The sequence below is a fragment of the Musca autumnalis genome, unplaced genomic scaffold, assembly GCF_047663935.1.
Source record: "Musca autumnalis isolate F117 unplaced genomic scaffold, ASM4766393v1 scaffold_4, whole genome shotgun sequence".
NCBI lineage: Eukaryota > Metazoa > Arthropoda > Insecta > Diptera > Muscidae > Musca > Musca autumnalis.
In genome coordinates this window covers 239,955,761-239,978,282 of record NW_027411977.1, presented here as the reverse complement: position 1 = coordinate 239,978,282, position 22,522 = coordinate 239,955,761, and the positions used below count along the sequence as shown (strand labels likewise).

At 36.9% G+C, this 22,522-nt stretch overlaps 1 protein-coding gene across 5 annotated transcripts in view; it reads left to right on the top strand.

Annotated features, from left to right (window-relative positions):
• comm3 overlaps nt 1–22,522 on the top strand; it is a 162,721-nt gene that overhangs the window by 85,563 nt on the left and 54,636 nt on the right. The gene's annotated exons all lie outside the window — the stretch shown is intronic.

Below are 22,522 nucleotides of genomic sequence, written 5' to 3'. Positions count from 1 at the left end.
AAGACTTCAAAAGGTCTTCTGTTTCATATAGACAACCTCCAAAGGTCTGTATATGTCTTTCTTTTGGCCACAGTAGGCTCAAGGGGTCTTCCGTTGCATTAACAACACCACCAGATATCTCTATGTCTTCTGTTGGACCACCTCGTGTCACCTATGTCAAGGGATTGTATCATAAATTTCAACAGTGGAAAAATTCATGTGAGTATGTTGTTTGTTGCTGGTGTAATAACTTTAAATGCAAATATACCAAGATATTCTTATTAAGTACCATGATTCCTCCGGATGCGTTAATTATTTCACCTTCTTTATGAACAAGAGATTTGGGCTACACAAATCGATCGGTAAACGGCTTGCTTGATCCCTCAGTGATATTAATTGTAACTAGGGGGTTTCCCCTAGCTGAAACTATACGAAACTGAGAGTTAAATTATGTCAACATCAGCTTAGCTATGTTTTCGTTGACATTCTCTACCTACCATGGCGTAAAATATGTTCCCGCATCTGATGACTTAAATCTCACAAAAAAAGTAAACAACAATAAACGAAATGTAAACAAATTTTGATGTTTGTTCTAATTTTAAGCAACCGATGAAACAGCTTCTTACAGTACGTTTAGACTATGTTTTCATTTTAGTAAACTATTGTCAAATAAATCAAGATAATGAACTGAATCATCGTTTAACCAGCGTATACGCTAAACAAAGTCTATAGAACTCTTGAAGAGGTCTTCTATTACCTCCAAAGGAATATAGAGGTCTTCTGTTATCTATAGGAGACTCATGTTGTCTACTGACATCCTCTGCTGTATTTAGAAGGTCTCAGGAGGTATCTTGTTTCCTATTGAAGGCCTTCAGAAAATCTCCAAAGATCTCTAGTGGTCGTCCTTTATATACAGATGACCTGAAGAGGTCTTCCGTTGCCTACAAAGTTCTCTAGGTCTTATGTTGTCTATTGCAGACCTTAACGGGTCATCTGCAGTCGGTAAAAGACTTCAGGACGTCTTCTGTTTACTTTAGATAACCTCCAAAGGTCTCTAGATGTCTTTCTTTGGCCACAGAAGGTCTTCCGTTGCCTTAAGAACACAACCAAATATCTCTTTAAGTCTTCTGTTATCTATAGAACTCTTGAAGAGGTCTTCTATTGCCTCCACAGAAATCTAGGGGTCTTTTGTTATCTATAGGAGACTCCAATAGGTATTCTGTTGTCTACTAACAACCTCTGTTGTATTTAGAAGATCTCAGGAGGTATCTAGTTTCCTATTGAAGGCCTTTAGAAAATCTCCAAAGGTCTCAAGTGGTCATCCGTCATATACAGATGACCTGAAGAGGTCTTCCGTTGCCTCCAAAGTTCTCTAGAGGTTTTTTGCTATCTATAAACGTCGTGAAGAAGTCTTATATTGCCTTCGAAGGTATTTAGAGGTCTTCTGATGTCTATAGAGGACGTAGATAGTCCACGAGAGGTCTTACGTTATCTATTGACCTCAAGAGGTCTTCCGCAGTCGGTAAAAGACCTCAACTATTTCCTTTAGAAAACTTCCAAAGTTCTCTAGATGTTTTTCTTTGACCATAGTAGACCCAAGAGATGTTTTCTTTTGTCCATAGAAGACTTCAAAAAGTCCAATGTTGCCTTCAGAGGTAGAGCTGGCAAACTATCGATAGTCTGAATATCGTTTTGATTGCTGTTGGCAAACAAAGGTTGCGTCGGACACCAAAACGGGTTATCTGTCGCCAATTATTTAAAACACAGTGATTAAAACCATAGTCCGACTATCGATAGTTTGCCAGCTATATTCAGAGAACCACAAAAGGTATCTAGATCTCTTCTGTTATCGACAGGAGACCTGAAGAAGTCTTCTATTGCCGCCAGAGGAATCTGGAGGTCTTCTGTTATCTGTAGGAGACGTCAAGAGGTATTCTGTTGCCTAATGACAACATCAGGAGGTATTCTGTTGTTTTTAGAAGACCTACAAAAGTCTATAGAGGTTTTTTTGTGGCTATCTACAGATCTCTAGAGGCCTTTAGAAGACCTCAGAAGGTATTATGTCTCTAGAGGCCTTCGAAAAAGTCTTCTATTACCTCCAAAAGTAGAAATCTTCTATTATCTATAGAAGACCTAAAGAGGTATTCTGCAGTTTCCAAATGTATCTAGACGATTTCTGTTATCTATAGAAGACCTGAAGAAGCCTTCTGTTGCGTCCAAAGGTATATGCAGGTCTTATGTTGCCTATAGAGGACCTTAAGAAGTTTTCTGATGTCTATGTGAGATCTCTCTGTGCTTTTTAAAATACCTCTGATTGCCCCAGAAAATGCCAATAGGCTTTCTGTGGCCTTTAGTAGAGTTGTGTAGTTCCAGAACGAACTAGTTCCAAGGAACTATTCCGAATGAGGAACTATTGTTAAATTCACCAATTGTGGCTCCGCCACGTAACAATGCTAAAGATATTTCATCGGAAAACCATCTGGTGCTACCGGCTCCTTCCTCAAATGTGTTAACTAGTGGTGTCGCCACAGTAAATTCTAATAAAAATGATAGTCGTAATATTCCTATCGATACCTCTCATTCTCATACCGCACCCGATGTTTCTTCACACTCTGCTGTAATACCCCAAATTATGGTAAATGCTCCTATTTCAACACCTGTAATATCTCCAAAACCTATAATAGATACTTCTACGAACAATAACGGATTAGTAGTGGTTGCCCGTAGAAAAAACATCTTTATCTCGAGACTGCATGAAAATACATCTGTAGACCAGATTCGTAGTTATATTGGTGCTAGGTTAAAAGACCTTCGAGAAACGGATTATAAAGTTCTTAAATTTAACTCGTCAACTCCGCGTGATATTTCCTCATTTAAGCTTACAGTTCCTAATGATGTGTTCGATGTTATGGTTAGTGAGTCATTTTGGCCTGATGATATATTAGTAAAAGAATTCTTTTTTAGAGAGAGGACAAATGCTGTACAAATTCCTACGGCGTTGCCTCTCTCAAAAAACTAATTTTAAAAAACTCTTTAAACTTACTCTACCAAAATGTACGAGGTCTAAACACTAAGCTTCGAAATATTTATTTAAAATCGTTTGATAATGAGTATAAAATATTTGTTTTTACGGAAACATGGCTTAAACCTGACGTCCGCGATTGTGAGCTTTTTTCTGATCAATATCAAGTGTACCGGAAAGATAGAATTAACAAAATAGGTGGTGGAGTACTAATAGCTGTTCACAATTCCATTGCCTCTGAACGCATTATTATAAATGACTACCCAAATATAGAACTAGTCTGCATTAAATTGAAAATCTCAAGCAAATTAATCATTTTAACATGCTCATATATTGCTCCAAATTCTGACTGCAACATTTATCTTAAACACATGGAAACGATTAAAGATGTTGCATCCTCTTATTCTGCAAACTATAATCTGATTTGCCTTGGTGATTTCAACTTGCCAAATATTTCATGGATTCCAGGTGACAATTTTGTTGATTATGTACCTGTCCCGCCTTCGATGTCATCAAATGATTTAGACATATTTTGGGAACATATCTATGATTTATGCTTATTTCAAATAAATAATGTCTGTAATATTAAAGATAAGATTTTGGACCTTGTGTTTTCCACAACTACTAATATATCTGTATGCCGATGCCTGCCTTTCGCAGAACCAGAAGACAAATATCATCCAACATTGTGTATCGAATTTGAAGACTATCAATTAACGAACTTTCCTTTTAAAAATAAAGCTCGTAACATAAATAAACTAAACTTTGCCAAAACTAACTTCGACTTGCTTCATTCAACTTTATTGAACACTGATTGGACATTTGAAGGACATATAGATGAAAGGATTTCTAAATTTTACAAACTGATTAATGATGCTTTCTTAATCTCTGTCCCCATCTTAAAAAATGAACAAGATAGAGGACCCATATGGTTTACTCCTTACCTGAAACGTCTGCGAAATTCTAAAAGTAGATTGTATAAAAAGTATAAAAAATCAAATTCTTCCTTGAATTATGCTAACTATTTAAAGGCAAGGACCACATATAATATTGAAAACTCTAAGTGTTATTCAAACTATTTAACGAAAATGCGAAATCAACTACACAATAATCCTAAAAGTTTTTATAATTTCGTAAATACTAAACGTAAAGTTCGTGAATTTCCTAGCAGTATGAAATTCGGCTGTAGAGAATCTTCTGATAGCACTGAAATATCAAATATGTTCGCAGATTTCTTCCAAAACACTTATTCTAGATTTTCAAGTAATTCTTCTTATAATTACAAAATTGAAAAATTAAATAATTTTCCAAGCCTCAAACTTATTGAGGAAGAGGTTTTACATGGTTTAAAGACTTTAAAAAGTACAAAATCTCCCGGCCCTGATGGTGTTCCATCATATATTCTTAAATCTTGTGCCTATGTATTATACAAACCCCTAACTGATATATTTAATGATTCTCTATCTGTGGGTTATTTCCCTCAATTCTGGCGATCCAGTTATATAACTCCACTTCATAAATCTGGTAGTAGATGTTGCATTGAAAATTATAGAGGTATTGCAAAGTTGAGCGCGATTCCTAAACTCTTTGAATTACTGGTTACTAAGAGATTATCTCATTTTGTTGCACCCATCGTGTCACCTTATCAACACGGCTTCGTCACTGGTAGATCAACCCTCACTAATCTTTTAGAATTATCATGCTATATCCATAATGGTTTTGCTAAAAAGCTCCAAACGGACGTAATTTACACAGATTTCAGTAAAGCATTTGACACTGTTGTTCATAAATTGCTAATTTATAAACTGGATATTATGGGGTTTCCGTCTACAATTTTAAATTGGATATCTTCTTATCTACAAAACCGAACTCAAAAAGTGTCATTTAACGAAACTCTTTCTAAGACCATAACTGTCTCCTCTGGTGTTCCACAGGGCAGTCACCTAGGTCCATTACTTTTTGTCCTATACTTGAACGATCTTCCATCAGTTATTCGTACATCTAAGATATTAATGTTTGCAGATGATGTTAAAATCTTTACTAATCTAGACTCAATAAACCAATCTATATATTTACAAAACGATCTGTATTCCTTGGCAAATTGGTGTAGCATTAATGGTATGTCATTGAACCTTAAAAAATGTAAAAAACTGTCGTTTTATAGAACCAGGCATATTCCTTGCGATTATTCCATAGGGACATACCAATTAGAAAATGTGGACTCGTTTGTTGATCTAGGTGTTATACTAGATAATAAACTTCGTTTTCACCTACATATTGAGGCCTCTGTGAATAAAGCAAAGTCATTGTTGGGCTTTATAAAACGTTGGTCAAAAGAATTTGACGACCCCTATGTGACCAAGCGTCTCTTTGTCTCTCTTGTTCGACCTACGCTTGAATATGGATGCGTGCTTTGGAGTCCATTCTATAAATGCTATTCTGATAAAATAGAATCTGTTCAAATTCAATTTCTTCTTTTTGCACTTAGAGGCTTGCAATGGAATACGAATGTAGCTCTTCCACCATACGAAAATCGTTTAAAATTAATCGATCTACCAACTCTCGAGAGAAGACGTTTAATGCTAAGAGCAATATTTATTACCAAAATTTTAAGAGGACAAATTGATAGTAACTTTTTGGTCGGTGAATTAGATCTAAATGTTCCCTGTCGTAATACGCGTCATTATATTCCACTTAAACTTCCCGTAGCAAAATCAAACTATGAATTAAGTAATCCGTTTCGTTCCATATGCGAGGTCTATAACAAACTGTATAATATTATACCCTTTTATGATTCTGTGGAAGTAATAAAAAATGCTATTTTACGTATGTAGATTGTGGTGTATTGTGATGTTTGTTTGTATTTGTGTTTCCTGTTAATAAATGTATACAGTATTATATTAATACCGGCTGAAAATCATTGTAGCCGGTAGTTCCCACCTTTTATATCCCTCCATAGTACGGACTATGGGGTGTACGCGCTCCCTTCGTCATGGGGAGGTGGCCCCCTCGGTCGGCAGGGGCGGGAAAGAGAGGCGTGGGACGATCGTAAAAACAAATATCCAGCTCTTTCATGGTACAATAATACAGGTAGCATTATCATGCCAGCTGATGGTAACATAATGTGTCAACTGCATTGAATTGATGTCAAATTTTGCCATCTTATGTTGCCAACAATTACTGATGCGGCTACCTGTGTATTTGTACCATGAGCTCTTTCTTTTATATAGTTCCTTTAGTTCACATAGTTCCTTTTGTTCACCTCGTTCCTTTAATGTGTCACCTTACCTATGTCGATAATTTTTCGTTGCGTTAATTTTTCTTATTTTACATTGGCAAATAAACATAAATGACATGCACTTAACATCGCTGCAATTCATTTATTATTATATCAATTCCAAAAAACAATGAAAACAGAAGGAACGATATATTTCGCTCTCGGAACTATTTTTAAACGAAGAACACAGAAAGAACGGTGAAAGAGAAGGATTCATGAACTATATCGCTCTTGGAACGAAGAAAACAGAAAGAACGATGAAAGATTCATTGAACTATATCGCTCTCGGAACAATTTGGAACTAGATCCTTTTGGGAAAAGGAACTAGAAAGATCGATCCGATCCGGGAACTAGATTGCCCAACTCTAGCCTATAGAAGACCGCCAAAGTTCTCTAGACGTCCTCTGTTATTTATAGAAGACAAGAAGTCTTATGTCTCTAGACGTCAATTTTCAATAGAAGATGCATATAGGTTTTCTGTTGCCTATAGAAGACCCGAAAAGGTTTCTATGTTGTCTATAGAAGACTTCCAAAGGTCTCTATATGTTCTTTGTTGTCTATAGAAGACTGCAAGTGATCTTCTCTTTTCCATAGAAGACCTCAAAAAGTCTCTTGACCTCTTTTGTTGTTTATAGAAGACATCTAGATGGCCCCAATAGGCTTTCTGTCGTCTATATAAGACCTCAAGAAGTTGTTTGTTGCCTTTAGAAAGCCTCATAGTTTTTTTCGTATGTAGAAGACCTCCGAAGGTCTGTAGAAATTCTCTGGTGGTTATAGAAGACCAAAAGAGGTCGTCTGTTTCCTATGAAATACCTAAAAAAGTCTCTTAACTTCTTTTGTTGTTTATTGAAGACCCCAGGATGTCTAGACGTCTACTGTTGTTCATAGAAGACTTCCAGATGTCTCTAGAAGTCCTCTGTTTTCTGTATAAAACCTCAAAGGGATTCATGTTGTCTAGAAAAGACATCTTAAGATATCAAAATATCATCTGTTATCTAAGGAATACCTGTAAAGGTTTCTAGATGTCTTGTGTTGTGCGTAAAAAACATCAAGAGGACGACTGTTGTTTATGGAGGATTTCGGGAGGTTCTCTTTTGGCTATAGAATACCTCAAGAGGATCTCTGTTGTCTATACAAAACCTCAGTAGTTACTTTTTCTTCTTCTGTTGTTTATAAATGACCCCAAAAGTCTGTTAACGTCTAAGGAAGACATCCGAAGGCCTCGAGAGGTCTTTTGTTGTCAGTAGAAGACCTCAAGACACCAAAGGTCTCCTATTGTCCAAGGGAAACCCGCTTCTGTTGTTTATTGGAGACCCCAATATGTCTAGACGTCTACTGTTGTTCATAGAAGACTTCCAGAAGTCTCTAGAAGTCCTTTGTTCTCTGTAGAAGACTTCAAAGGGATTCATGTTGTCTAAAGAAGCTGGGTACACATTGTCAGGGTACACTGGGTACACATTGTCAGTTTTGAATGACAGCTTTGTTGTTGCTTGCTAGTGTGGCCGTTCATTTTTGTCATTCATCATGCAACCACAAAATGTTTTGTGGTTGCTGGACGGTTTGACAGTTATCGATAATTGCGAAATATCGACATTCAAAACTGAAAATGTGTACTGCACTTAAAGGTTTCTAGAGGATTTCTGTTGTGTGTAGAAGACCTTAAGAGTGCCTCTGTTGTTTATGGAGGGATTCAAGAGGTCTTCTTGTAGCTATAGAAGATCTCAAGAGGATCTCTGTTGTCTATACAAGACCTCAACAGTTACTTTTTCTTCTTCTGTTGTTTATATAAGACTCCAAAAGTCACTTCTTGTCTAAGGAAGACATTCGAAGGCCTCGAGAGGTCTTTTGTTGTCAGTAGAAGACCTCAAGAGTTCTTCTGTTGTATATAGAAGACCCCAAAGGTCTACGCTTGTACAAACGATCAGTTTTGACTGTCGATGTTTCGGAAACATCGATAAATGTCAAACCGTCCAGCAACTACAAAATATTTTGTGGTTGCCTGATGACTGACAGAAATGAATGGCCACACTGGCAAGCAACCGGTTATTTCCATTTACCTTTAACTCAATTATAGCTTTATACCATAGACAGACGGCAGCGTTAATTTGTATGAACTGTCATGTATTTATTGTCAAAATACCAAAACTTGCTTGTGTGACGTAGGCGTCCCGACAATTGCAAAAACAGTTGTAAAATTATGAATGAAAATCATCGATTTATTTTGTTTTCCGTTCACATATTTTGTTCTTGTTCATTTTCTTTTGTTTTCAACTCATTTCAGTTATTATCTCACTTATTTTTACAAAAAAATTTCAAAAATTTGTTAACCCGACTGTCTGTGAAAAAATGATGGAGAGCTGTAAGACAGCCGTCAAATGTTTGAATGTGTTAGTAAATCAGAGTTGTATCTGAAGACAAACTGTCTGATGTAAACGCCTAGTTACTCGTGCATTATCCACATTCCATGGTACAATAATACAGGTACAGCGGCAAAAACAGCTGATCTTCATAACAGTTGTCAAAATGTGTTATTGTGAATAAAATCACATACAAAATGTAAACAAGCAATTCACAGTAATGCATTATTGTGAGCAAATTTGACGTTTGGTATGATTTCATGTAACACCATGCCACATTCTTATGCTAGGTTTACATTTACGAAATCCACTCGATTTCAACTGTCAATTCCATTGCTTAAACGTCAAATGAAATCGAATGGATTTCAGATGAGTTTTCATTTGACGTATACACAAAGGAATTGACAATTGAAATCGAGTGGATTTCGTAAATGTAAACCAAGCATTAATGCACAAAATCAACCTCAATTTGAAATGAATTTAGGTATTTCAATATGGCAATACTGCAAAATCCAATTACATGAATCCAATTACATATAAAAGGTAAACAAGCAATTCACAGTAATGCGATATTTTGACGTTTGGTGTGGTAAATGGCCCGATTAATGTTATCGATGTGACACCTTCTTATTCCGCCATGGCCCATATTCATTTAAGAGGGAGAGTATGGTGGAATGAGAAGGTGTTACATCAATAACAATAATTCTGCCATTTACCATAGCAAACGTCAAATTCGTTCACAAAAACGCATTACTGTGAATTACTTGTTTACCTTTTGTATGTGATTTTATTCACAATAATACATTTTGACAACTAGTTTGATAATCAGCTGTTTTTGCTGTTGTACCTGTATTATTGTGCCATTGAGAGTATATTCATTCTCTGAGACACAATTTGCTTTGCAAACAACAACAAAACAGCAATCAGCTGTTTCGTAAATGCAGAAACTGTCGTCTATCACGGTAAAATTAAATGCAGATCTTAATGCAAATTAACGCTGTCGTCTGTCTAATGTATTAGTTGTCCTTCAACAAATATTAACTGTCATTCACTTGTTATTACCATTTTATCTTAATTACTCAATTAGTTAGTATTGTTTATGACATTTCGCATTATATTTATCAGCTGGTAGTGCCATCCCTAGTGACCCACCTCCCCTCTAATAAACTTTCCATTAGTTCACACCTTTTTTGCTGCGTACGAAGTGAATTATTTGAAAACGTGTCTTAACAATTATGATCTGAAGCATTACACTCGCATTAAATATTTTATCATCATCATATGATAAATCAAACAAACGTAAGCATGTTTAATTTTCTTCTTGTTTCTAAAATGTCGAATTAACGGCAATTTGGGTGACAAAACACAAAATGGGAGGGGGCCGTGGTGTTGGTTACCCACCAGTGACGTAAAAAGTTAAGCAAATAATCAAATCGAATAATCCATCCATGGAGATAAACAAAGAGATACGGCGTTTTTTGACTGACGTATGCAAAACAAAGTTATATTTCCATATATTTTTTGGCAAAAATTTTCTTATTTATTTTTTTTTTTTTTTTTTTTTGATTTATATTCAAAAGAAGATGCGAAAGAAAGAAAGAATATCCTAAAGATAAGCACCGCCAGAATTGACCTTGTTGTTTGTCTAAAATCTTTTTGGCAAATATGATTATCATAACCCCATAAACAAGCAAACAAACTCTGCTGGATATCTGCTATTTTACAATGACACTGAACTTGAGTAATAAGAATTTAAGCTAGAGGCAACAAACACCGAAAGAAAACTGCAAGTAATACAAGCAGAAAATTTGCATAACTTATGGGGTTGTTTACGATTTGCCAAACAATCTCAGGGTTTAAGTTTGTGTGTACTCTTTTTATTGCCTTCCCATTTTTTGTGAGGAAAGTTTAACAACCTCTAGGAAATAAAGTTTAACAAGTTTTTTTATTAACATTCGACAGTTTATAGTTTTTTCTATGCAGGGTTGTGAAGATAAAACTTCAATTGGCATGTGACGTATAACTAACGTCACCATGTATACGCCTAGGAGACCTGTTAGGGTATTTTAGAAAAAAATAATTAAAAAGGTATTGAAAAAGAAGTAAGTTCCCCATAATTAACCTTTTAATCTTCCAAAGCTCCGAACTTCAGTTTTTTATTCAGCGTTATGTCTCTAAAGCTTTGCTTCATATTTACATAGCTATTAAATATTTGTATTAAAAATTTACTGTCAATTATCTGGATTTGTTATTTTTCCCCCATCTTTTACCTCACATCGATTGTCCTACTATTAGTTTAATTCAATTTTATGTAAATGCTATTTTAATTGATTGTTTTAATGCCAATACATTTATTCTCGAACAGTATTCATATATACCCAGCAAACCAAATGTCGGATGTCCGACACATCTGAACATTATTCCGAAATCGTTCAGAAATTTTTCGTACAGATTTCGAAAGAAAAAATTCGGATTCCGAATTTCGCAAAGATTTTTTTTCCGATTTCGTTCCGAGTTCTGACCGAAATCGTTCCGACTTCGCTCCGAAATTTCGTTCCCAAATTATGTCAACCACTTTATAAAATTCCTTTAAGATATCGTTACGATTTCGGAGCCGACGTCAGAATTTTGTTCCGATTTACGCATCAATAAGTTTGCTGGGTACATTCATACCTCATGTGTGCGTGTGTGTGTGTTTATTTCCGTTGTAAACATAACTCAAAACATAATTAAGTTATGTAAATGCTTTGGTTGCATTATTTTGTTAAACAATTTGCCATTTAATTAGTTTAATTATCCTTCGGAATGGTTTGACAGGGGACAGGTCGGAAAACAAATCACCGATTTTGTTTAACCAAATCGTTTGGGGTGTCCACCAGATTTTTATTGCATTTTAATTGTAAGTGTAAAGTGGTCAATGCAATGTTCAGTTCCATTTTATTTCAATAAAATATATACCATTTTAATTGAATTATTATATATAGAGAATAAATTGTTGTAAAAATTCAATAACTTCAGCATTTAGTTATTCATTTAGTTTTTAGAAAACACGAAAGTCATCTATTGCCTGTAGAGGCCTAGAGGTCTTCTGTTCTCTATGGAAAGCCTCCAGAGATCTTCTGTTGCCTAAAGAAGACCTTCATAGATCATTTCCTGACTATAGACGACCTCGAGTATCCTTCTATTGCCTAAAGAAGATGCCTTCTGTTGCCAAAAAAAAAGACCTCAAGAGGCTCTCTGTTGCCTAAAGAGGACCTTAAGGGGCCTTCTGTTGCCTGAGAGGCCTTCTTTTGCTAACAGAAGAAGCCTTTTGTCTATAGAAGACATCAACAAGACCTCTGTTGCCTAAAAAAGACATCAACAGACCTTCTGTTACCTAAAGAAGACCTCGAAAGGTCTTTTCCAGTCTATAGAACTTCTTTAAAAGAAGACCTCAAGAAGCCTTCGGTTGCCAAAAGAAGACCTCAAGAGGCCTTCTGTTGCCTAAAGAGGAACTTAAGAGGCCTTCTTTTGCCTGAAGGAGACCTCAAGAGGTCTTCCGTTGTCTATAGAAAACCTCAAGAGACCTTTTTGTCATTAGAAGACCTCATGAAGCCTTCCCTTGTCTTTAAAATGTCTTCTGTTGTCTATAAAGAAGAAGTTCTCAACAGGCCTTCTGTTGTCTATAGACGACCTAAAGAGGTCTTCTTTTGTCTATAGAAAACCTTAAGAGGCCTTCTGTTCCCAAAAGAAGACCTCAAAAGGCCTTCTGTTGCCTAAAGAGAACCTCAAGTGGTCTTCCGTTGTCTAAAGACCTAAAGAGGCCTTCTTTTGTGTATCGAAAACCTTCTGTTGCCTAAAGAGCACCTCAAGATACCCTCTTCAAGAAGACTTCTCTTGTCCTTAAAACGCCTTCTGCTGTCTAGAAAGAAGAAGAAGATCTCAACAGGCCTTCTTTTGTCTATAGAAGATCTCAAGAGGTCTAAGGGTAAAAAATGTGCCTCATCGAAATAATGGTTTTAGACCCCAAGTATGTTTGGACGAAATGTGTTTCAGACAATTTGGAGTCGATTTAGCAATGTCCGTCCGTCTGTCTGTCTGGCTGGTGCGCACGATAACTCTCGAACGGATGAACCGATTTGGTCCAAAATTTGGCTTTCGCAATGTTTTGTCCAAGCTTAGTTTAAGTTCGAAGATGAGTTATATCGGTCCACTCCTTCCGGTACCTCCCCCCAAAATGTTCCAAAATGTTCGGAAAATTTGTGCGCACGATAACTCTTGAAGGAAGTAACCGATATGGTCCATTCTTTGCACATCGTGAAATTTCTACCAGACTTAGATGAGGTTCCAATATGGACTCAATATGCCCACTCCTTCGGGTACCTCCCACACAAAATTTCAGATAAGTTCAGTTTAGGACCTGCTCTCGAATCGCTTTAATTTTTAACTTGTATTCTCTTCCCACAATACGACGGTACAAGTTTCATCAGGGACAAGACCATACTTTCTGAGAAAATGGCCGGAAAGGTGCAAAAAGCCCCTATGAAACATTGTGTAGTGGTTGGAGCGCAAGATAACTCTCGAACGGATCTGCCGATTCGGTCCAAACATAGTTTAAATTCGAAGATAAGCCATATCGGTCCACTCCTTCAGGTACCTACCCCACAAAAGTTAAAAAATGTTCGGAAAAATTTTGCGCACGATAACTTTCGAAGGGAGTGAGCGATGTAATCTATACTTTGCGCATCCTAATATGTCTACCAGATATAGATCAGGTGGAATATGGACTATATTTGTCTACTCCTTCTGGTACCTCTCACACAAAATTTCGGATAAGTTCCCTTTAAGACCTGCTTTCGAATCACTTTGATTTTTGTTGAAGCGATTTGCATTCGCTAACTCCATTACGACGGTAAACGTTTTTTCAGAGGCAAGTCCATATTTCGTGGGAAAACAGCCCGAAAGGTGTAAAAACCCCCTATGTCACCATGTGTGGCGGTCGGAGAGCACGATAACTCTCGAACTGTTCAACCGATTTGGTCCAACATTTGGTCTTCGTCATATTATATCCAAACTTAGTTTCATGGGCAATACCGGTCCACAACTTTCGGTGCTTCTCTCCAATATTTAAAAAATGTCACTAAAATGCTAGGACGATATCACTTGAATGGGGCAACCAATTCGGTCCAAACTTTGGATCTCCTAATATTTTATCAAAATTTAGTTTAACTTCTAAAATGGCCCATATCGGTCCTCCCTAAGGGAACCTGCCCTACAAAAGTTCAACATTTGTGTCTTAGTGCAGTTAATTCCTAATCCACATTTTTGTCGGCAAGTTCAAATGTCCAAAAAGGGCCACAAAATTCGGAAGAGACCTTAAATACATTCGATATGTCCGGAGGTGAAAGTTTTGCTTCACATTGGCTGAGGGTATATATCTGTAGGCAAAGCCGACTGACACTTTTTTACTTGTTTTTCTATTGAAAAACTAGTGAAGTCTTTTTCTCTTCTAAATAAGACCTCATGGGGCATTCTGTTATCTTATTCCTTATACATAGACCTCTTGAGGTCCGTAGGTGTTCTCTGGTCTGTAAAAGACCTCAGTGGGTCTTCTATTGTCTTTAGAATACCCCAAACTGTTACCTGTTCCCTTTGGAGACCTCAAGAAATCTTCTGTCCACTATAGAGAAACTCAAGGATTTCTCTGTTGTCTATGGAAGACCTCAAAAGGTCTTATATTGTCCGTAGAACTCGATATGCCCTTTTTGTCAATAGAACACCTCAAGAGGCCTGCAAGTCTCAAGAGGTATTCTGTTATGTGTATAAAATCTCAAAATGTATTCTATTGTCTGTAGAAGTTAAGAGGTATTCTGCGGTCTAAAGACGACCACAAAAGGTCTTCTTTTCCCTATATAAGACCTTAAGGCATCTACTTTTGTCACTAGACGACATGGAGAGGTATTTTATTGTCTATAGAATATCTCAAACGATTTCTAGAGGAAATTCGCTATCAATAGAAGACCTCATATATTGTTTACGGAAGACGTCTAAAGAGAATTAGAGGTGTTCTGTTGTCTAGAGAAGAGCTCAGAGTTGTCTCTCGTCTATAGAAGACCTCAGGAGGTCATATGTTGTCTGAAGAAGTACTTAAGAGGTTTTCTCTTGTCTGTAGAAGACCTTAAAAGGTATTATGTTGTCTATGGAAGAACTCAAAAGATCTTCTGTTATCTATATTGTCCGTAGACTTCGATATGCCTTTTTTATCAATAGAACACTCAAGTCCACGGGAGGTTTTCTATTGACTTTTGAAGATCTCAAAAAGTCTACTACTCCGTATAGAAAACCTTCAAAGATCTTCTGTTGTCTATAGAAAACCTTTAAAGATCTACTGTTTTCTACAGAAGACATCATGAGGCCTTCTCTAGCCTACACATGACCTCCAGAGGTCTTCCCTTTCCCATAGGCGCCCTCAAGAAGTCTTCTGTCGTCTGCAGAAGATATTCAGAAGTCGTCTCTTGTCTACAGCAGACCTCAAGAGGTATTCTATTGTCTGTAGAAGATTAGAGGTCTTCTACTGTCTTTGGAATACTTCAAGAGGTCTATTGCTTACCTCAATAGGTCTTCTAGTGTCTATGGAAGATTTCAAGAGGTCTTCTGTTCTCTATAGACGTTCTTCCGTTTCCTACTGAAAGCCTCAAGAGGTTTTATCTTGTCTGTAGAAGACCTAAAGAGCTCGTCTCTTGTCTATCAAAAAGATCTGAAGAAGTATTGTATTATGTAGAGGTCTTCAGTTGTCTATAGAGGAAAACAAGAGGTCTTCTGTTCCCAATGGAAGGCTTCTTTTCTATAGAAGACCTCTTCAGCTCTTCGGTTGTCCAAAAAAAAGTCCAAAAGAGGCATTCTTTTGGGTAAAGAAGACCTCAAGAAAATTTCTTTGTCTCTAAAAGACCTCTCTTTAGAAGACCTTATGAAGTCTTTTCATGTTTTTACAAGACCTCATAAGGATAGAAGGCCATAAGAATTGTTTATTAGCTATCCACATTATTATATAATCTATCCTCCAGAAATCTTCTATTATTATTATTTTTTTTTTTTTTTTTTGTGAACAAAAGACTTCAAGCAAAAGAGGTCTTCTCTTGTCTTTAGAAGATCTCAAAAGGCATTCTGTTCCCTATCGAAGGCCTCAAGAGATCTTCTCTTGTCTATAGAAGCAATCAAGAAGTCCTTTACTGCCTATAGAAGACCTCAAAAGATTTCTGAAGGCTTTCGGTTGTCTATATAAGGCTTCAAGAATTCTTCTTTTGCCTATAGAAGACCTCAAAAGATTTCTAGAGGTCTTCTATTGTCCATGGAAGATCTCAAAGGCCTTATGTTATCTATAGAAGTCCTGTGTTCCCTATGAAAGGCCTCAAGAGGTATTGCTTTGTCTATGGAAGGTCTCCTGTTATCTTGATCTGTCTATAAAAGACCTCAAAAGTTTTCTAAAAATCTACCCATGCCCATTGAAGGCCTCAAGTGGCCTTCTGTTGACTATGGAAGACCTCAATAGGTCTTCTGCTGTCTATAGTAGCCCTATATTCCTTATGGAAGGTCTCAAGACGTCTTCTTTGCCTATAGAACACCTCAAGAGGTCTTCTTTTGCCTATACAAGATCTCAAAAGACATCTACAGGTCTTTTGGAAGACCCCAAAAAGTCTTTTACTTTCTTTAGAAGACAAAAATAGGCTTTTTGTGTCTATAAAACACCTATATAGAAGACCTCAGTAGGTCGTCTGTTCCCTATGAAGATTTCTTATCTATAGAAGACTTCATGAAGCAATCTTTTTCTTTAAAAGACTTCTATGGAAGACCTCAAGAGATCTCTATTGAATACCACGATAGATATAACATATGAATTTAGTATCCCATTTGGCTGAAATTTTGCAAATAAATGAAGATTACTTGTAATTTTAATTTGAAATTAATGATAATTTTTATTTATAATCAATTTTGTCACAGAACTTTTCTGGCCGGCAGCAAAGTTCTGTGTGTAGAAGTTACGGCAATACTTATACGCCCCGTATCTCGTGGAGAGAATTTTTATTACCTTCGTTCCACTTTAAGATCTATTTTCTAAAATATATACATAGTTTTTTAAAATTTCTTTCAGTTCATTTAAAAAAAAATTATAGTTTCCCATACTTTATTTAATGGCAAAAGTTTCAAATGTAGTAAAATTGCTGAACTATGCTCACATAAAATATGCTCTGTTTTGGTGCAAGGGATCGCAAAATGTGCAAAAATGGAAAAACTGTAAAAAAACTTTTTTAGTTCTGGAACACAACTAACGATATAGACGAAGGGATGCTCTCGCAGAGTACATCCGAATTTAATTTGTTGACAATGCAATTCATTTAATATGGCCAAAAATACTTTGAAAACATTTCAGAATCAAAGAATCTATTATTTTTTAAATGTCTGCCAAATTTATGAAGGAAAAAATTTTAAAAATTTTAAAAAGTAGACTGTTACAATTTTGTTCTGATAAAAAAAACTATGAATAAGGGGTAAGTTTCTTACGGAAACATTCTATGAACGAAAATCATACAATTTTCCACAAAAATCAATCTTGAAAATATTAAGATTGCCACGGTTTTAGTTACGTATAAACACTGAAACTATATCTTCTTTATTCTGTGGTAGTATGTACTTCGATGGAAGTTTGTGACGAATCACCTTTGAAAAAAAGACCTTTTATGATTCCACACAATATTCCTTTTTATATACAGGACAATCATGAATATTTCCCTCGGAAATTTCCGCACGGAAAATAATTTTAAAAAATTAAATTCTTTTAAAATCGATATTTTAAAAAGTTGAAAACTACTAGAATCACTTAATTATGAAATCTTCTCGCCGAATTGACAAAAATATTAATTCAATTTTTCAACATAAATATGGAAATAAAAAATTGTGGAAAGGGAACAAATTCCACACGGAATTTTTATTCGTGATTGCTCTGATAATGTCTAATTAATTTTTAAAAAATAACGCCCAATATGGCGATTATTTTCAAAATTTAAAACTGTTTAATAATAATAAGTTACAACAACATTAGTGTTGTTGTTGTAACAGTGTTTTATTATTATGTTTATGTTCGTTCTCCTGTTTAATCTGGCTCTGGGTCTATCTCCAGTTCCAGGAAGTTGGCTACTTCGATGGGATGTAACCACAGATCCACTGGAGTCAGATGAGTAGGCTTGGCGGGGCAGTTGAATAGGTGCTTAGTATCGTGCGGGCCCATGCCGCATACTGAGCAGATGTCGCAGATGTTGAATCTTATCCCACTGCGTGTCACATAAATTCGGGGACTAAACTGACGCCGCATAGCTTACCACAGACGGACCTATCGCTTTATACGTGGTCAAAAAGATTTCTTTATCTGCACCCCAAGTGCTGCCCGCTAGGGACTTGAGGACCTTGTTCCAACATTTCAGTTTATCGCAGATAGCTGCGGCATGCACGGACGACGTGAAAGTGGTGTCCCCCACAATTTTGGGGCAGTTTGTGGTCGGAATTCTGCTACCATCGACCCTGATATTCAACTCTCTTCTATACTGCGCCGTCCATGTGGTGAACAGAGTGGCCGTCGATTTAGTGGCGGATATCTGCATATACCTCGCGTAGAAAAAATGGTAAGATCGGTTAAAAAGGAGTTCAGTCTCTCACAGATGTCATCAGGGTAGGTATCTGACGCCAGGATCGTACAATCATCCGCATACGTTACGATCTCAATGCCGTCTGGAGGAGGCGGAATACAGGAAAGGTAGAGGTTTAACAGTTCCGGAGATATCACCCCTCCTTGGGGAACTCCCTGTTTCACTCTACGGGGCTTGGATTTCTTGTTCCTGAATTCCACATACGACTGGCGACCACACATATAGTTGATTATCGAACGTTTCAGACTTGGCCGGATGGAGTGCTTGACAGTATCAAAGGCTTTTGAAAAGTCAAGCGCCACAATCACTGTTCTATCACACGGCCGCTCCTGGTTGAGTCCTCGACAAATATGTGTGGAGATGGCGTGCAGCGCTGTTGTCGTGCTGTGCTGCTTATGGAATCCATGCTGATGATCGGCAACTTTATAGCTATTTCTAATACTGGGGAGGACTAAGGCCTCAAGGGTCTTCGCTACAGGTGACAAAAGCGAAATCGGCCTGTACGATTCACCTTTGCTGGCATCCTTGCCTGGCTTCAGTAGCGGGACCACCCTGCCCATTTTCCAGACTTCAGGAACAATAAGGGTGGCTAGCGACAGGTTGAGAACTTTAGTGAGATACTCCACTCTCGGCTCATCTAGCTGTTTCAACATTACCATGGAAATTCCGTCAGGGCCCAACGCTTTGGATGATTTAGCGTTCCTGAGGGCATTCGCAACATCATCCATTGTAAACTGTGGTGGTTCATCCTCGGCAGGAAGAGATCTAATGCAACGTAACACTCTTCTCTTCGCCCTGTCACTCTCGGGGTGCTCGACAAACTGTCGATTGAAATAACTTGCGCACCTCTTCGGGTCAGTCAACGTAACTTCGCTAAACGTAACTGAGGTCCTATCTTCCCTTCTTTTAAGGGTTCGAGAGTGACTTAACCGTTGTCCACAATTTGCTTATACCGGCTCCAATGTTGCAACTCTTCAGATGATTTAACCATTTCTTCCGCTTATGTTCGCCGACCAGCCTGTTAACTTCCAGTGTTAGCTCCCTGACTCTGGGGTCGTCGGTGTTGGTTCGACGAAGATCATCAGGCTTATTTGCTAATCCCGTGGCCTCTACTGGGAAATTTGGTCTTACTTCGGGTATTCGACCAGCAGATATATGGCGAGCGGCTGCAGAGTTGATGATGTCTCGGAACGTCCTTTCTGCTACCCGAACATCAGACGGAAACTCGGCCAATCAGCTTTCCCATGATTGACGAATGTGCGGCGTTCAGAGGTTATGAAATCGGGTGGTCTGCTGATGGAGACAATTATGGGGAGATGGTCTGATCCAAGGGAAATGACGGGTTGCCAGGTGACGTCATTTGTCAGACCAGGTGACAAGATGGTTATGCCTGGCGAACTGTGACATGCTCCTCTAATATTGGTAGGGGCGTCCTCATTGAACGAGCAAAACGTAGAGCTATCAATCTGCTCAGCCAGCGCTATACCTCTCTGGTCGTTTCCGAGGGCCGAATGCCACATCTCATGATGCGCATTAAAGTCCCCTAGGACCAGGCGATTATGACCTTCCAAAAGCGGGCTAATGTCAGTCTTATAATCTGAGATACAGCTATTTCTCGGCGGGATGTATTCGTTCAGCAACTCTATCTCGGCAGTTCCACACTGAGCACAGATATATTGCTCCTGGATTTTCCTCCGTCCCGGCACGGACCAAAAGAATTCGGAGCAGGCATTTCGGGATATGCTGCTCCCAACACAGAAAAACGATAAAAAAAATACAAACACATGTACACTGAGGTGGCAGCCGCTGGCCGGAACGCTGATGTTGTGTGGTCCCGGGTCAATCCGGTACAAAGAACCCGCTGCCGTGGGATTGAGCAACACTAATATGTCCCCTCTGCTTCTTAGAAACAAATTTGAAGAGAATTTATTGCATGAGACTAACAAAATGCCCTATATTTCGGGAAAATTAATATTTCTTTCCTTCAATATCCTCGCTATTTTTTAGTTTACTTAATTTTAAATTAATATTATTATTATTTTTAAATATAATAGCATTTTTAAATTAATATTCACAAGTCTCTTTTATGGCTATTATTTTCTGTGTGTAATACTCTATAATAAGTCACGCCAGTACTTATACGCACTGTATTACTTAGAAACAAATTTATTTATTTATTTAATTTATTTATTTTTTGACAGACAAAATCACCTTTACTGTTAATAAATTATTATTTCACAGTCTTTTCTATGTCGTTTTTCCATTAATATTTTTCATTAAATTTAATTTTAAATTAATATTTAAATAATAACGACTCGCATGCCCCTTATTTTCTCTATTTACTACCCTTTGATGCAACTCTGTGTGATTTGTTTGCAAAACAAAATACAATCCACATACCGGTTTTTACAGAGCCACACAGAAATATTCTCACACACACACTCGTTACAGCCATTGCATTGCAATGAAATACAAAAACAAAACAAATATACTCTCTACTCACACAAATAACAGTACACAGATGTGAGAGAGAGAGACTCCTGAGTTAAACATCTGTCAATGGTTCAATGGTGTGTGGCCAAACGATGTTGTATGAGTATTTATTTACTGTTATTACTTGGGAAATAAACAAAGAACTAGAGTGGGAGAGAGTCGGGAAAAAAGCCAAACCAAACAAAAAACACGACGCCTCTTAATAACAATTCCCACAACAACAGCAGCAAAACTCATCAGAGACATATTTAAAACACAAAGGAACAAGACGCAACACACACAACCATAGTTATGCATGGCACACAAGAAATTAAACAAATCAAACAACCACCATAATATACTATCTTTATGTTATGTGAAGTTTTTAATAATGGCCCAAGACAACAAACTGAGCATAGGCATGAAACAATTACATATAAAAAGAGTTGTTGTTGGTTGTCATTGTTGTCGAGTTTAATGGGCCTTGAGAGCCGCTAAAAAATTGAAGTTAAACTGCAGATGTCCGTTTCGTTACGACAATTATGAAAAATGGCAGAGTTAGAAAGAGAGCGAGATAAAGAGTTAAAACAAAAGAATCAAAACTCCATAAAGCTAATTATAAAAGCACCGGGCCATAACATGACTTTAATTGCTGAAAACAAAGAAAAGAAATAAAATGTTCTTTTGGTAATAAAAGAAAACAAAAAACGCAGAAAAAATGCCATTGTACGTGGCAATTGTGGCGTATGCTTATTTTTTTTTTTCTTTTTTTATTAAGAAAATTGCTTTTTTAAACATTTACTAGAGCTTCAAGTCACAACGTAAGGCAAACTCTTGTCTGTTGTGATTCTCTTCTCTTGTATTACTTTGTTTCTGTTTATTTGTTGTTATTATTTATTTGTTGTTGTTTGTATGTATGGTCATTATCGTCTGTACTTTTTGTTTGTATTGCGTCGTATTATAAATATCATGGTTGTTGTTGTAGTTTAAAAACAAGTCGACCTCAGCAATTTTTTTAGCTGTTGCTGTATTGTGTCCGCAGCAGCAGGGGATTACTTACTCTACTGTACCACTTGACGTATGAATAACTTGAAATGTTTTAATTCGTCGTATACAAATGAAATATGAAATACGATGCAAATAAAACGAAAAAAGCCTATCTTCTCAAATAGAGGGGTTGGTGTTTGCTGGTCACAATGTATGTTATTACAAATGTAATTTAATGTGAAATGAACATTTTTGAATTATTAATGAAGGCATTTCAAACATATGGCTAATCCAAAATTATGTGTAAATACATTGGCAATAAACAAGTTTAAATGGGATTTTAACTCATTTAAGGAATCTTAGCGTTCGTTTACATTAACGAAATCGTAAAGTGAAATCCATTGGAATTCAGATGATTTTTTATTTGACATATACGCATTGGAATTGACAGTTGAAATCTACTGGATTTCGTGAATATAAACATGATCTTACAATAAGAAAATATAATACATTTTGAAACACATACTTTGTTTACTATTTTTCCCAACCACTGGTTGGGTATGAATAATATCGAATGCATGTTACTCATACCACCCCATGTTTGCCATATCAACAATTACTCATCTCAAAAAAAAAACTAAAAGATAAATTGCATATTAGAAGGGCATAGTAGAGTGTAGAGATTCAATGCAGAGATGATGATTCAAAAACTTGTTGACTATCAGGTAACTAGAAGGCAAATACATCAAGA